Here is an 18,458-nt window from a genome sequence, read left to right as displayed (position 1 = left end):
TCTTTTCTTTTTTTTTTTTCTTGGAAAAACCATTTTAGTGCAAAAAATGGCTAAATTACTTTTTTTTTTTTTAAAAAAACAAACTCTCGCATAGGAACTCCTGCATGAAAAAAAGGTAGGTTAACTTTATGTGGATGTCTAATAAATAAAATCTGTTTTGAGTTTCAACGTACAGAAGCATCTAATGACATGTAAAAAAAAAATCATATAAAAGTAAAAATATAATACAAATAAACGTATGATTAATATTAAATAATTTTGAAGTTTGTCGTGCGAATAACCTTTATATTAGAACGACCGTCATGCAAATAACTGGAATTATCGGCATGACCGTCGTGCGGTTAACATAGGTAATTAGCACGATCGTCGTGCGTATAGCCTCGGACCTAAAAATCTCATAATTCAAAGTATGATGTGACGTACATTAACAATAATGAAATGTCCAAAATTGACTCTAATTTTTGAATGCAACTAATCACTGATATATGTGTGACGTTCAGCAGGATTTGATCGCCGGTGCAAGATAGCTGATAGTTGGTAGTGCACCTGACCGGAGTTTCAGGGGCCCCGGGTTCGAATCCAGGTCTGGTCCGCTGCATTTTCTTCTCTCCCGTTATATTTGTACCCTAATGAAATACTACTTTTAACAAAATTGTTATTTTGGAAGGTAAAAAGGATATGGAGATAACGAACAGTATTCAATCTCAAAGTCCATAAAACAATACAAAATACTGAGTAGTAGCAGAACAAACACAGTCTATTTGAGAGTTTTTTACCATACAGGACATTCGGTCCTATGTAATCAATCAATATACAGGACCGAATCAAATTATGTCAGACCGAAAAACCTAATGTAAACAAATGAAACACGTGAAAATCGGTGATGGAAAATGTATATGGGTTGTAATTGGCTGGGCATAATTGATTAATAATCGTATAAAAGTTAAACTTATCAAATTTCAGTCAGGCTTTACAAATAAAAAATCATTTACCTTATTACAAATAATATTCAAAAATATTTATTAATAATTTTTTTTTTAAAAGTGGAAAATAATATTTCATTACTTTAAACAAATCAACATATTGAAACAGAATGGAAATTTATTTCTTTAAGAATTCCAGTCCATGGGTATATTACTGATATTAGTCCCACCTTTCATTACATGTATTTATTTCTTGGGATAACAAGTTTTAAAAGTAGTTATCCAGAGACTAAACATGTTAATCTTGATTATAGTAACGTTTACATATTGTCTACAATATAAATGATTTCCTTTGTAATGATGATCATATTGTAAAACATCGTATCATAATTATTCGTTTTGTTCCTAGTTACTAGTTTGACCCTATAATCATGTCGGTAAAAAAATATGGCAGTGAATCCTTCGATGATTTAAACTGAATAAAATTCATATGCTAAATGAAACACAGGTGTGTGACTTTCTAATTGACCAATCTGCTGAGATGCATTACGGTTGCTGCAACGTTATTGTTGACAACTTACACGAACGTTCCGCACGATTAACGCTTCATTAAACCTGTTACATGAACGATCCTCCACGCAAAAATTCTACCCGTTACACGATCTTACTCGATTGCTAACGCAAACGCACGATCTTCACATCAAAAAATTTGATGTATGGATTTTTTAAAAATATCTTGACCACAATTGGGCAGTAACAAGAATGAACGCCAGAAAAAAAATTGTTAAATATCTAAGTACGGTTTATCACAATAGGTCACGCTCACAAACGATACTTAGTTCGTTCTGCATTCAATTATATAAATTGCGCCTCCTTTATTTCTGAGTATTTTATTTATTTTTTTTGATCAGAGGTCATCAACACCAGCCTTACACATAAAATGGAGACTCATTTATCCGGACACTTTGGTTCCTCGTCAGTTTGTCCAGATATGTGAAACATTCAGATATCTGAAATACCAGTTAAACAAGACAGCAAAATAACGTTAAAAAATTCAGTTCCGATGAAAAATCATCCAGATACTGAAGTATCGGATATATGGCATCCAGATATCTGAAGGTCCAATGTATATGCATTGCTTTGCCTGTTTCACACCATACTTTTTAAATAAGCATTCTTTCCTCTAATTTTCTGTTTCACTATTTTTTTTTTGTTTATTTGAAACAAAAAAATATCTTACCACAATTAGCAGCAAACAAGAATGATCTTCAGAAAAATATAGTAAAACATCCTAGTATGGTTTATCACAATAAGTTACGCTATTTGACGAGAACAAAATATTGTACGACTTACTATATTGCTTGTTTACAAGCGATAGTTAGTTCGTTCCGCATTCAATAATGTAAACTGCGCTTCATTCCTTTTATTTGGATTAAAAAATAAAATATAAACGAAATACTTGTTTCACAGATAACATTCCGATAAGAACTTACAAAACGAAACATACACGTTTCTAAACGCACGTTCACGCACGATTAAAACCGTAAACGATTGAGTCTGTGACACGCTCGATCTCGCACGTTACACGATCGATCGCGCACGATGCACGAACGATTCTACACGATTGGTTTGTCAACAATAACGTTCCAGCCACTGTAATATGTTATGGTGACATCACAGGAATACACAGCATTGCTAGCAGATTTACAGTCCTTGTTATTTGAACGAACCCAAAATATGTCAGAAGAGCTTTTTAATGTGTTTTTCTAGCGGAAAGTACCAACCGTTTTACAGAATTAGGCAACGTTTGCATGTACAGCTCCATCGATCCAGTGATTACGGACATTTTCTTCTGTCTAGTGTTTTTCGCGCAAGTACAGACTCATGTGTTGATGGCGTCCTACCAGGTTCAAACGCCAGAAAAATTAACCTTCACCAGAACTCGACGAGAGGCCTGAATAGATAATACTATTTGAAAGGTTAAGCATAGATTAAGGTTCAATACGAAAGAAAAGACAATTCAGGTTAACACACTTATTTACGCCATGTACAATGAAGCTTTTTCGTTCATTTAGATTGGGGGAAGATGTTCTTTTACAATTGACGGACAACAGTCCTTACCATTGGAAGGCACTGCCTATATGCGTCAAGATCTAGGAGTCAATCAGAACAACGATACGCACAAGTTGAAAAAGATGCATAAGCAGTGACATGGGCCTGTGAAAAATTTCTCAGATTTCTTAATTTGTATATATGAAATTCAACACAGAGAAAAATCAGAAACCCTTCATATGTAGACAACATCATTGAAACTCTTCCAGCAATTGAGCCACTCATAAAAGAAAGTCGGAAAATTGCATGAGAACAGTGTTCTGAGAAGAACATCAAGGGATATTGAAATGTTATGAGCGAATTAGAAATTCGATTTTGTGGCCAGGGATAAATTGTGAAACAGACGATCTGTTGAAGAACTGTTCTGCAACTGACCCCTATCTCACATTACTCGCATGTAAGACAGCACCGTTAAACCAACAGAGAACACCTGCACCTGGCCTGGTAAGGAAAAAAAAACTTTCAATTATATAACTTTGCCGAGAAATCTCCAAACAACAACTAAGTACTACCCAAAAAGGCCAATCTTTAATTAGAAGAGTATGTCAAGTTGAAGAAGAGAGGTATTGTCACAGTAAAGAGAGAGAGGTAACTCATGTCACAGTACTACAGTAAAGAAAGGGAGGTAACTCATGTCACAGTACTACAGTTAAGAAAGGGAGGTAACTCATGTCACAGTACTACAGTATAGAAAGAGAGGTAACTCATGTCACAGTACATTACAGGCAGTAAAGAGAGAGAGGTAACTCATGTCACAGTACTACAGTAAAGAAAGAGAGGTAACTCATGTCACAGTACTACAGTAAAGAAAGTGGGGTAACTCATGTCACAGAGTATAGAAAGAGAGGTAACTCATGTCACAGTACTACAGTAAAGAGAGAGAGGTAACTCACGTCACAACTTGTACTACAGTAAAGAAAGAGGGGTAACTCATGTCACAGTACTACAGTAAAGAGAGAGAGGTAACTCATGTCACAGTACTACAGTAAAGAAAGGGAGGTAACTCATGTCACAGTACTACAGTAAAGAGAGAGAGGTAACTCATGTCACAGAACTACAGTAAAGAAAGGGAGGTAACTCATGTCACAGTACTACAGTAAAGAGAGAGGGGTAACCCATGTCACAGTACTACAGTAAAGAAAGAGGGGTAACTCATGTCACAGTACTACAGTAAAGAAAGAGAACTCATGTCACAGTACTACAGTAAAGAGAGAGAGAGTAACTCATGTCACAGTACTACAGTAAAGAAAGGGAGGTAACTCATGTCACAGTACTACAGTAAAGAGAGAGAGGTATGTTACAACCCGAAATGTAAAAATAAATCTAAAATTAATGTAGCTTTTTTTAAAGTCTCACTTTTATTGAATACACTGTTCTGTAAGATTTTGCATTAACACATTCTGTGGTTATTTGATTCATTTTTGTAACACATTTTTGTCTACAAAAAGGGGAGTTGTTCATGTTACATTATTAGATTAAAGAAAGAGAGATAATTCATGTTTGTTAACAAAAGGAAATTCATGTCACAAAAGAGAGGTCATTCATGTCATAGTCCTATATTAATGATTAGAATCATGTCTAAGAACAAAATGAGGATTTTTTTCAGAGAAATTAAAGGAGTTAATTATTAAATTAGGACATATATCAGAACCACCAACTCTCCAACTTTAAGGTATACCTTTACTCAGATGACAATAAATTCCACTGATAAGAATGAAAAATAGAGCTGGGTATCGCCACTGAAAAATCGTATCGCGATATATTGCAATATTATATTTTGTATTGCAATATATCACAATATAAAATTTTTAATAAATTTTGCTTTTTGTCAATGTGAAATGAAAACACAAACTCAAATTACACGTTTTTTCGAGTTGATATTGCAACTGCCTGGTCGCGTTGTGTCGGCGCAAGTGGCAAGCTAAGTTTTTTTGTGGCACAACTTGACGAATTAAGTTGTAATATTCAGATTCGGCTTTAACATGAAAGGGTTTCATGTAATAGTTGTCTCTTCGTTTCTGACAGAGATATGTCTCTCATTTCTGATCACACTTGACATCGTTTGCCGGCATATTTTACCTTGAAAAGGGCAAATAACTCTTTCTATAACAATTTATAGCATATCGAACCCGAACCGGTATTCACAAAAAAATACCGCGATACGTATTGTGAAGAAAAAAATCGGGATACACCGGTTAACCGGTAATATCGCACAGCACTAATGAAAAACCACCTATTGCACATTGTACACCTATTAGACAGCCAATGATTCTTGTATTAAATTTAAATTTCAAATAACTAGGTCAATGACCAACTTTTCATGTTAGTGGCCCCTGAGTATTTCTCGTAAATACCTAAATTTTTTCACACCATGACCAGTTTTTTCTTAACTCAAAAAATATTACCAGCAACAAAACTCTTTAGATAATGAAATATAATAGGAACAGAACAGCATTGCTTCGTATCAATAAATGATTAGAGTCTGGGCCATAATCGTATTAATTTTTACAATCTGAATTTTCTTTGTAATATTTATATTTTTTCCCATTTTAAAAAGAAAATTACAAAAATCTTAATGATAAGAACTCTAAATTATTTATAGCCCCAGGTTACTTTTGTTGCCCTTATTCTAATAGTATCAATATTATATGAGGTCAATGATCAAATTGTTGAAATATATTGTCTGGAATTGTTTTTATACGCCCGTCTTAAGACGGGACATATTATGTTATAGGCTTCGTGTACGTATCTGTCTGTTAGCTTTTTCGTTTCTGGCTCATAACTTTAATACTATTAGGCCTAGGATTATCAAACTTTGTCATCTGATGCATCTTGGGTGGAAGGTGTGTCGCGCACAAGAAGTAGGTCGCTGTGACCTTTAATTAAGAAGTTATAGCCAAATATGGAAAAATCCTTTCTGGCCCATAACTAGAAAACTATAAGACTTACAATTATCAAACTTGGCTAGTTTATAAATGCATCTTAGGTAGAAGGTGTGTCACGTCCTATTTCAAGGTCACTGTGACCTTTAATTTAAGTGAAATTTTAAAAAAAATGTGTCTTATTACTATTCATTTTCACATCCCAAATAATGTAAGAGTATTGCACTGTCCTTATTAAAAAAGGTGTTGAATCAAGAAAATACATAATTTTTTAAGCATTATACTTGACAGCAATCTATAACAAATATTATGAATGTTAGAGAAATCCTACCTCTCCCATGAGTGTAATTATCAAGCACTGCATGGTCAAGGAGAATTTTGATAACAGAAAATTGCATGTCAAATTAGAGGGAAATTAATGAGTTCAGTGTGAGGAGCTAACTGGTAGCTATAGAGCATCGGTGTTCCTTGAGTATTGGGCAAATGGTTCAGCCTGTTGGATTAAAAATAGCTCTTGTTGGCTAGCCTAAGTTTTAGAATGAATTTGATGAAAAGTAATTAAAACTAATTTGATACTGTAGATCACTAAATTTTGGCGACACCTTATTTTTGCGAGATAGTCATTGACTCTTGATTAGCGAGACAAAATTTTCACGAATTGTGGTTATTACTCTATATATTGAGGAATACTACGTGAGAATTAAATTTACGCAACTACACTGCCTCACGTAATTACACGAAAATAAAGTGCTCGCTAATAAAAAGTGATTTACAGTATTGCATAATAGACTAATATGATATTATATAACATTATTACCCAGTAATTTAAAAACTGATTCTATGGGGTGGGGTGGAATCAGCATGTCCATATGAATTACATTTTAAAACCTGTCGGACATTAAATCTCAACCAAAAAAAAAAATCTTTAAGTATTTTATATGTTTAAAAAAAAAAATTTATGGTAGATAGTGCAGACCCATTCATCTCTTGGTAGTCATGAGTAGACAAGCATCCAGTTAAAGATTAATTAATCAGTTCAATGTAGGAAGGCTATCTGATCAAGCAGTCTTATCTGTATCCTTTGGGGATTAGACAGAAGAACTGCTGGTCAGTTTATAGCATATGTCATTTGATGGCCAGCCTTTTCTTTCAAAATTAATTTGGTATAGATTAAGGTGTTAAGACTAATTTGATATATGTTTAATATGTTGGACAAGGTCTAACACAACCAGCATAGAAATCTATCAATGATGTAATACATGTATTTATTATAATTAATGCCTACATCACAGGGGATGGATAAATATTTTAAGGAATGGAAAAATCATGGAAATCTTAGAATCAAGGTTAACATGATTTTCTTGCATGCTAAACTGTTCAAGAAAATTGTAATTTTTTGACGGGCGTATCATGCTGTGGTGCGGCACTTTATTTTTCATATTTTTTAATTTCATTATTACTTAGCATTCAATATTTGAAATAATTGATGAGCTTTAACACACATAAAATTTGCAAAATGATGTTTAAAAATTCATGTAACCTTTACATTGTAAATTATTTTACAAGAAATTTTCTGACAAAACTGAAAAAAAATAAAATTTAATCCAGATTGGTCATTTTATCCATTTAGAGCAATTTTTGATTTAACATATTATACTTTATTAAATTTCCTTTCTGTCTTCTGAAACCTGAGTAAACGTCATCCTTAAGTGAGTTGCGCTCCCTTAAATAGGCACCATTTTCCACTACAATGACCACTGTCAGCTGATTTTTCATTTCCTCCTGTAAAATATCTCAATCTGTTTTTTCTACATGACCCAAAATACACTTTCAGCTGCTTTTGATCATTATAATTTTCAAGTCACTTTGTAGGTATTAGTATTGCTTTCATAAAATGAAAAGGATTAAACATATGTTATAAATATCTTTTCATATTTTTTCTATAACACTTAGTCAATTAATGGAAGATGATAATCTGTGATAAGTGTTTTATCATTACACACAGAAATTATATCATGATGATGTCTTACAGGTTGACAATGTTAAGTTTGCACAAGTGGGAGATTTGGTGGCTGCACCATTTGACCAGGATACATCATGGTACAGGGCCAGAGTGTCAGGTTTCCAAGGAGATGACCCTGAGCAGCTTGACCTTTTCTACCTTGACTATGGAGACAGCTGTTATCTGTCCAAGAGTAAAGTCCGTGTCTTACAGTAAGTTGACGAAAGTAATATGTAGCATGTATTCCAGATTGACAGCCATTGAAGTACTTCTGACATGTAGAAAATATAAACTGTAAGTTCAGTCATTTATCTGGTTCTACATGATCAATTATCTCCATCTCTCTGCTTAGAATTTTTAAGAAAAAATTACATGTTAGGCCATACCAATTTCTAATATAGTTCGTCAGATTCGCTGCCCCTATTTTTAAAAAATCCAAATTATAATATTATAAAAATAAAATTCGCGCGCGCGCGTCCAAAAATATCCAAATACAATTTTTTTCTAGACTTTTTACACAAAACGCATAAAAGACTTGGAAATTTGTATGACAGAAGCGCGGGATTTAGTTCGTTTGTTTGTACTTTGAAGCAATCTGTGAAGTTTTGCAAGATGCCCTGGTAACTGTTCTTATGTACCAGGGGTGAGCAAGTAGCATCTCCCGACGCCCGGGGCTACTATTTTTGGGGATCGGGCTAGTTGTTTTCTGCAAGGAGGTAGCCCCTCGGGCTAGTAAAACATATAACTACACACGCAATACATGACAAGCACAATCGGTATTTTCACTTCTTTTTGTTATAAAATTCCCAACCAGTTAAAATTTTCCAGACAACATGCTCCTATTGTCAATAAATCTCCATAATCTTATCTGTTTTGTAGTTCTATCTGACTTATTTACTTCCTAAAACGATCGTTTTTTCCTATTCCGAATTTCCTCTATTCCTCCATTTATGGTAAATACATGCAGATATCTCATTAAATAATTTACAATCACCCAATCAACTGAAAGATAAGTGTTTTGTGACTCACATAAAATATATTTCCTGTGTACTTGATGATTTAAGATGAAAACAAAATGAATTTGATTTTATTCTAAATGAGTTAGTGCAATGATCAGGAAAAAGGGAAGCTAATTTATTTAAATTAATTTTAATTCATAATAATTTATGCATGATTAATATTGAAAGTGAGAACTTTAATCTTTAATTTTAAAAAGAATGATCCCAGTACCCTGATTTTTTCAGCAATTAATTCCTTCTCAACATTAGTTTTGATTTTAATTTTTGCCCCTCTGTTTGGGTAAGTAACTTTTTACTTGGGGACAGTAACTTGGAAGCTGCCACTAGCCCGTGGGAAAGTACTTGATTTTTTCTCAATTGCACACCCCTGTGTACCATAGTTAAAAACATTGGGTACAAAGTAGCTCCATACACAGCAATAGAAACGGAATCAGAGGAGATAATTGAAGCTTTGTTTTATGAAACAATAAAGAGATTAAGAGAACATCATCAACATATGAAAAATACAGTACACACAAGATTAAGTAAATATTGATGATATTTTTAGGTCACCTGAGTAAACTCAGATGACCTATTGCTATCTGTTTTCCTCCGTCGTCGTGCGGGTGTGTGTAGTCCGTCGTGCGTTAACATTTGAACATTTTCAGCTTCTTCTCTGAAACCACTGAACCAATTTCAACCAAATTTGGCATATAGCATCTATGGGTGAAGGGGAACAAAAATTTTGAATTTCATAATCCCTGCCCCCCTAAGGCCTGAGGGGTGGGGCCAAAGTCACTAAAATTAGTGCAATCTTTAAAAATCTTCTTCTTTACTCCTGGACATCAAGCAGTCAAACTGTTGGCATGATTGTAATCAGCATTGAGTCCTCTACCAAAATTGTGAAATTCATGGCCCTGGGGTCAGGGGTTCTAGTGCTAGGGTGGGGCTAAAGAGATTATATAGTGAAAATGCATTATTCCTTTGAAAATCTTCCTCTCTGCTCCTAGGCATTAAATAAACTAAATAAGTACATAGTTATGTTGAATAAGGCTGCCTCTTCCAAAATTGTGAAATTCATGGCCCTGAGGTCAGGGGTTTTTAGGTGCTAGGGCGGGGCTATATAGATTATATAGTGAAAATGCATAAATTCTTTGAAACTCTACTTTTCTGTTTATGGGCATTAAATAAACTAACCAAGTGCATAATCATGTTGAATAAGGCTGTCTTTTCTAAAATTGTGAACCTAATGGCCCCAGGGTCATGGGTTCTAGTGCTGGGGGGGGGGGGAGTATATAGATTATACAGTGAAAATGCATAAATTCTTTGAAATTTTTCTTCTCTGTTCATGGTCATTAAATAAACTAACCAAGTGCATAGCTATGTTGAATTAGGGTGCCTCTTTCAAAATTGTGAATTTCATGGCCCCAGGGGTTCTAGTGCTAGGCGGGGCTATATAGATTATATAGTAAACAAGAGGCCCATGGGCCACATCACTCACCTGAGAAGCTTTGACCATTCTGTTCTTTACCAGATTTCCCCCTTGTTATACATAATGCATCCCCACCCTACCTCACTGATCATAATTTAGACATTTTGAAATCTACACTACCCCATGATCCTTCCATGGGCACATATGTTTCAGCTTTTTTGGCCCAGTGGTTCCTGAGAAGAAGATTTTCAAAGATTTTTCCTATATATTTCTATGTAAAACTCTGATTCCCTATAATGGCCCCGCCCTTCCCCGGGGGTCATGATTCCTACAATTTAGAATTTACACTACCCCAGAATGCTTCCACATAAGCTTCACTTTTTCTGGCCCAGTGGTTCTTGAGAAGAAGATTTTCAAAGATTTTTCCTATATATTTCTATATTAAACTTTGATTCCCCATTGTGGCCCCGCCCTTCCCCCTGGTGTCATGATTTGAACAATTTAGAATCTACATTATACCAAGATGCCTCCACATAAGTTTCAGCTTTTCTGGCCCAGTGGTTCTTGAGAAGAAGATTTTCAAAGATTTTTCCTATATATTTCTATGTAAAACTTTGATACCCTATTGTGGCCCCGCCCTTCCCCCGGGGGTCATGATTTGAACAATTTAGAATCTACACTATACCAGGATGCTTCCACATAAGTTTCAGCTTTTCTGGCCCAGTGGTTCCTGAGAAGAAGATTTTCAAAGATTTCTCCTATATATTTCTATGTAAAACTTTGATTCCCTATAATGGCCCCGCCCTTCCCCCGGGGGTCATGATTCCTACAATTTAGAATTTACACTACCCCAGAATGCTTCCACATAAGCTTCACTTTTTCTGGCCCAGGGGTTCTTGAGAAGAAGATTTTCAAAGATTTTTCCTATATATTTCTAAATAAAACTTTGATTCCCCATTGTGGCCCCATCTTTCCCCCGGGGGTCATTATTTGAACAATTTAGAATCTACATTATACCAGGATGCTTCCACATAAGTTTCAGCTTTACTGGCCCAGTGGTTCTTGAGAAGAAGATTTTCAAAGATTTTTTGAGTTGGCTTGCGTAGCAAGCTGCTCCCTGTTGACATAGCCGTTTCAGAGCTGTAAAATTTTTCACGCATTCATCAAGGTGATCCATACGCCAAATATAATAGTTCTAGCAAAAAATGCTTTGGTTTGAGTGATTGTACAAACTTAAGAGGTAAAAACTGTATAAAATTTCATACTGTAACATTATTTATGCCTTCATGCTTTTAAAGAAATTTTTGATTAAATATCTGTAAGATGTACAATTACTGCGTATGAATATATGTTCAAGCATGTTAGGCGGATCTAATCTTCCCATCTGAAGTTTATTTATAATTGACCTAGAATACTCCCTAACACAAACACCTGCTGCTCTCATACGCTGCAGCTAGTTGTTGTTGAAAATCTATTTTTAGAATCCAGATTTGCTGTGGTAATCTTTAACCTAATTATTCCATAACACTGACCACTGCAGCTAGTGTGCTTAAATTTATTATAGAATCCAGTCAAAATAATACGGAAGCCCATTAGTGCCAACCTGTATATATTAAGGAAAAGCAATATACACTTTATTTATGAACCGAACATGGATCAGACATATAATATTCAATCTCTAAAGATGCAAAATAAACTGAATATATTAAGGTATGGTGCCCAGATGTATGAAAAAGCTCAATTGACTCCAGCAAGTCAACTCGCAGGCCCTTCAGGCCTTTGATCCTATATATTTCTATGTTAAACTTTGATTCCCCATTGTGGCCCCGCCCTTCCCCCGGGGGTCATGATGTGAACAATTTAGAATCTACACTATACCAGGATGCTTCCACATAAGTTTCAGCTTTTCTGCCCCAGTGGTTTTTGAGAAGATTTTCAAAGATTTTTCCTATATATTTCTATATAAAACTTTGATTCCCCATTGTGGCCCCGCCCTTCCCCCGGGGGTCATGATTTGAATAATTTAGAATCTACACTACCCCAGGATGCTACCACATACGTTTCAGCTTTACTGGCCAAGTGGTTCTTGAGAAGAAGATTTTTTAATGACCCAACCCTATTTTTGTCTTTTCTTGATTATCTCCCCTTGCAAGGGGATATGTCCCTCCATTTTATCAATTTAAATTCCTCTTCACCCAAGGATGCTTTGTACCAAGTTTGGTCAAAATTGGCCCAGTGGTTCTTGAGAAGAAGTCGAAAATGTGAAAAGTGTACAGACAGACAGACGGACGGACAGACGACGGACAAAATGTGATCAGAAAAGCTCACTTGAGCCTTCCGCTCAGGTGAGCTTAAAATGAATTATTTCTTTGAAAATCTTCTCTGCTCCTGAGTATTCAATAAATTAATACATAGTTTTGTTAAATAAGGCTGCCTATTCCAAAATTCTGAATTTCACGGCCCCTGGGTTAGGGGTTCTGGTGTTAGGGTGGGGCTCTATTGATTATATAGTGAAAATGCATAAATTCTTGAAAAATCGTCTTTTCTGCACCTGGGTATTAAACCAGTGTACTATGTACATAGTTATGAGGAGGGAGGATGCCTCATTGAGATTTTTGAATTTCAGAGCCCCTGGGTCAGGGCTTCTTGTGTTAGGGTGGGGCTCTAATATTTATATATTGAAAATGCATGAATCCTTTCAAAATCTTTTACTTGGTTCCTGGGTATAATGCCAATGATCTTAGTATATATTTATGACGAAGAAAGCTGCTTCTTCCAAAAATGGTTAATTTCCTGGCCCCAGGGACAGAGGTACTTGGGGGGGGGGCGTACATAGTCTGAAAATAATTTAATGCTTTGAAATATGCACTTTGGTATTAAGTAACAATATTATGAAATAAAATTTTTAAAATTTCCAAAATTTTGAAAGATGTGGCCCCAGGGTCAGTGGTTCCTGTGGGATGGGGTGCACAACTGATAAAGTGGAAAATGCATTTTCTCTTTGTTACTCTGAGATACCTCTGGGTATTAAGTAACCAAAGTAAGCATGCTGAGTGTATGATTATGATAAGCAATGGTGCCTCTTTCAAAATTGTGAATTTCATGGCCTCTGATTTAAAACATGAATCAAATTCAATTGTTGGAAAGTTGTTGCATGATACTCAGGTGACCTATAAGGCCCATGGGCCTCTTGTTGTTCAATTAAAATTAAAGAAAATTCAAAAAGCGATGCAATTGGGATTTCAAAACCTGACATGACCTTAACAATTTGCAAAGAATTAAACAGAAAATTTGTAGAAATGAAACTATGTCATAATTGCAATGTTACGAGAAACGAAAGAAAGACACGTTTTTGCTTCTTATGAGTGCATCAAAAATATATTCTTGTTCAGAAAAAATAATAGGAAAAAGAGAAGAACTTAGAATTTTTGCCACTAATATTAATTATATTCGCTCGCCTCATAATTTTGAAACCTGAAATAAAAAAATAAATATTTGTAAAATATTTTCACTCGCTTGCCTCTCTTTTTATTTTTGAAAATCCGAAGAACTATGTTGCAAATTGGTGTGGCCTTATGTACATGTATTTTAAAATATTGATTCGATTGTTTTTTTAATTGTTAGCCTTTAAAAATATTTCTGTTAATAAAGTAGAAAGAGACATATTATTTACTCTCTAGAAATGTATTGAATTTTAAATTCTAAGGTGTTACACAGATTAAATTGTTATGTATATTTCTGGAAATACAGAGTCTAGATTTTACTTGATCTCTCAAACAATAGTATCTGATGACCTTAATTTATTGTGTATTTATTGTGTATAGAAAATGTTTGCACTGGCAAAGTGGAAATATGTCACCAGATTATTTTAGGTTGGTATATAATTTTTTATCTCTTTCAGACCAGACTTCTTAAGAATTCCTTTCCAGGCTATTGAGTGTGAGATGGCACATGTTTGTCCTACAGGTGAGATATAAATATTACTTTAAATTTAACTTGCAAAACTCTTTCAAGAGCAAAAATCTCAATATATAATAATGGTTAATCTGCTTGATCAAAATGAAAAAAGATAAGGTAGATTATCATGATTATTTTGATAGAAATGATGGAAAAGATTTTACTTGTAAAATAACTTTTTCATGAACAAGTTTTGGCAAAAAAAATTGTTTTAGACGTTGTCTAATTCAAAAGGTTGTTCTATCTGGTAATTTTTTTATGGAACTACAGTGTAACAACAGCGTAATGATACCGTAAAAGATATAGGTAAGTTTTATTGTGTTGTACAAGCCTCTGTCCTGTTTTTAGCTCACCTGAGCCGAAGGCTCAAGTGAGCTTTTCTGATCACATTTTGTCCGTCGTCCGTCCGTCTGTCTGTCTGTCTGTCTGTCCGTCTGTCTGTCCGTCTGTAAACTTTTCACATTTTCGACTTCTTCTCAAGAACCACTGGGCCAATTTTGACCAAACTTGGTAGAAAGCATCCTTGGGTGAAGGGGAATTTAAATTGTTAAAGTGAAGGGCCAAGTTTTATTACAAGGGGAGATAATCAAGATAAGAGAAAAATAGGGTTGGGTCATTAAAAAATCTTCTATTCAAGAACCACTGGGCCAGAAAAGCTGAAAGTTATGTGGAAACATCCTGGGGTAGTGCAGATTCTAAATTGTTAAAATCATGAACCTTGGGGGTTAGGGCGGGGCCACAATAGGGAATCAAAGTTTTACATAGAAATATATATGAAAAAATCTTTAAAATTCTTCTTCTCAAGAACCACTGGGCCAAAAGAGCTGAAACTTATGTGGAAGCAATCTGGGGTAGTGTAGATTCTAAATTGTTCAAATCATGACCCCCGGGGTAAGGGCGGGGCCGCTATGGGGAATCAAAGTTTTACATAGAAATATATAGGGAAAATCATTAAAAATCTTCTTCTCAATAACAACTGGACCAGAAAAGCTGAAACTTATGTGAAAACATCCTGGGGTAGTGTAGATTTTAAATTTCTTAAATCATGGCCCCTGGGGGTAGGGCGGGGCCACAACAGGGAATCAGAATTTTACATTGAAATATGTAGAAAATGTTTTTAAAAATCTTTTTCTCAAGAACAACTGGGCCAGAAAACCTGAAACATGTGTTGAAGCATCCTTGGATAGATTAAATTCTAATTTGTTAAAATCATGAGGCCTGTGGGAAGTACGGTGTTTTTTCCGTAGTTTTTATATATTTTTCCGATCGGGCTCGATATTCCAAATATTACAATATGCGATTTCAGAAAGAGGCTCTTTGTTTACAGCCACGTTGCGCCGGGCGAAAGACGGAGTTTGATTTAGAGATCCAGTTTTAACCCTAATTAATATACCTGATTTGTTTTCGTTCAGTTGTAGAGGTAATGTTTTAAACATGCATTAAACTTCAACCGATTCAATGATGGAGATGCGATGTTTTCATTTGCTTATTCGAGTTGACTAAACTATTTGAAGCTTTTTCCATTTTGCAAATTTATTATGAATTCAACTGTTTGCAATCCATATGACTACCGCCCATCAAGTCTGACGTCTGATGGTTTCAGAAACGAAACTATTCATCTTAACGTAATGCTTCAGCAGATAGCCATCTTGTTTTAGAAAACTTAAAAAAAAATACAATGGACATGATGGAAACTCGCACTGTAGATATGAGGGGGCGTGTTATACATGTTATAGGATACGGCAAAACAATTCAAAATACAAGATTTATAATTTTATTGATGAATAATGATCGAAATAGACAGGTTGAAGAAAAAAGTTAAAACAAGGAAAAAGAAAAGCATGGTATCATTAATGCAGTAATGCAGTCAGTACAATATGGAATCCAGTATATTTTGATGTAACATGCCATAGTCTTCTTGCCTAGGATCATGAAACAGACGTAGACTTAAGTAAAAATTTTCAACCACTTGAAGAATCTTTATTAACAATGTAATTTATTCATCTAAAAATTTGTAAATAACAACACTTGTGTGGATTTATACTAAAACATATTTTAATTTTTAATCTGATTGGCCTCCACAACAGTGAAAGATTTTGAATTAAACTAAAGATGTTGCATAAATCATGATCCAGGTGCCTGTCTGAACAATAAATGAAAAGACATTTAGTCCTTGTGTTGTGTTGTTTTGTTGCTCGATGATAATGTTATAATTGCAGGGATAAATTTGAGTTTTTCAGAAACTACCCTACTACCCTCTCTGAAGATATTGGGAAAATCAGTAATGGTCTGGGGACCAGCCCAGCAGGTGCAGGGTGATCGGGGGGTGGGGGGATGAATTTTAGCATTTTTATGAACATCTAGATCATAAAAAATAGCAAAGTAAAACCATATTTCACACTTTCTGATAATCATGTTAATTTTTACTTCTGTTTTCCAGTTTTTATAAAGAAAAGAAATTTTTTTTAAGCTTTTCATTATTGTAAGGGGTAATTTTTACTAATTAAAAGTTTAAAGGGGGAAATGGGATATTCAGGGGAAGTTTCGTTCTGGTGAAGTAAACCCAAATATCGGTAGTAAAGATGCACTAGATTAAACCCTGTATTGTAACAACAAATTATCTACCGGTATTTAAATTGTATATATTAAATATATAATATTATATTCATTACTCTAATACATGTACTGTTAAAGACTGTAATCTCTACTTGAAGTGAAATGTTTTTTGCTTTGAAAAAATATCTAGCCCCTAAGCCATGATCAAACATCCTATGGTTAGTTGGTTACAGCAGTAATTTAATGCATGAGTTTCGAGATTGTAACTCTACTACGACGGAGGTGCAAAAAGTATCCATTTCAGCGTGGAGGTGGGACAGGTTGCTTCTAGCTCTATTAAACCCTGCATGAATAAATAAACGATATTTATGGCTTTTAGAAATTCTTAAATGTTATAGAAAGATAATGATGTTAAACAATGATGCATTTGATGAATTTATCAAGCTCAACTATGCATATTTATACCCCCCTCGAAGAAGGGAGGGCATATTGCTTTGCTGCTGTCTGTCGGTCGGTCCGGTCCACTTAGTTTCCGTTCATTTTCTTTGCAACCATTGCACATACTGAAATGAAATTTGGTATACAGATATATCACATAAATATCTAGGTCAAGTTCTGTTTTGGGTACAATCGCACCATTTTTGACAGAGTTATACCCCTTGGACTTAGAAAAATTTCAATTATTTGCAGTTTCCGCTCATTTTCTTTGTAACCGTTGCACATACTGAAATCAGATTTGGTGTACAGATATATCACATTATTATCTAGGTCAAGTTCTGTTTTCCGGATAGGATCGCACCATTTTTGACAGAGTTATGCCCCTTGGACTTAGAAAAATTTCAACTATTTGCAGTTTCCACTCATTTTCTTTGTAACCGTTGCACATACTGAAATCAAATTTGGTATACAGATATATCACATTAATATCTAGGTCAAGTTCTGTTTTGGGTATGATTGCACCATTTTTGAGCAAGAGTTATGCCCCTTCAACTAGAAAAATTTCAATTATTTGCAGTTTCCGCTCATTTTCTTTGCAACCGTTGCACATACTGAAATCAAATTTGGTATACAGATATATCACATTAATATCTAGGTCAAGTTCTGTTTTTGGTACCATCGCACCATTTTTGACAGAGTTATGCCCCTTGGAGTTTGAAAAAATTCCAAATATTTGCAGTTTCCATTCATTTTCTTTGAACCGGTTGTACATATTGAAATGAAATCTAATATACAGATTTATCAGATGAATGTCTAGGTCAAGTTCTGTTTTGGGTACGATCGTGCCATTTTTGATAGAGTTATGCCCCTTGGACTTGGAAAAAATTCCAATTTGGGGAAAGGGGCATAAGTGTTTTACAAACATCTCTTGTTTCAAATTTACTTTGAATTATAGGGTACTTGAACACATGTTGAAAATGAAAGAAACATTGTAGTGTTTTTAAAAAGTGACAGATTTTCTTGATGGTACAAATTAACATTTTCCAAAGAAATCGTGTTTTTTTAATTTGGTTATTGTGACAATCATAAAGTGACAATGAACCAGTATATCGATGGTGCAATGTATCCAATTATAAATTTTGTCCCACCTGTCTGTTT

At 34.6% G+C, this 18,458-nt stretch overlaps 1 long non-coding RNA gene across 1 annotated transcript; it reads left to right on the top strand.

Annotated features, from left to right (window-relative positions):
* The first annotated feature begins 3,784 nt into the window (after positions 1–3,784).
* Positions 3,785–14,300, top strand: LOC134280403 (uncharacterized). The gene is made up of 3 exons (XR_009994902.1): positions 3,785–3,814; positions 7,950–8,131; positions 14,251–14,300. It is a non-coding gene; the product is annotated as an uncharacterized LOC134280403 (long non-coding RNA).
* Positions 14,301–18,458: the final 4,158 nt, after the last annotated feature.

Source organism: Saccostrea cucullata, unplaced genomic scaffold (assembly GCF_032062105.1).
Source record: "Saccostrea cucullata isolate Sc308-1 unplaced genomic scaffold, CSIRO_AGI_Scuc_v1 ctg5673, whole genome shotgun sequence".
Lineage (NCBI taxonomy): Eukaryota > Metazoa > Mollusca > Bivalvia > Ostreida > Ostreidae > Saccostrea > Saccostrea cuccullata.
Note: the sequence above shows the minus strand (reverse complement) of the source record. Positions and strands in the feature narration are given on the sequence as shown.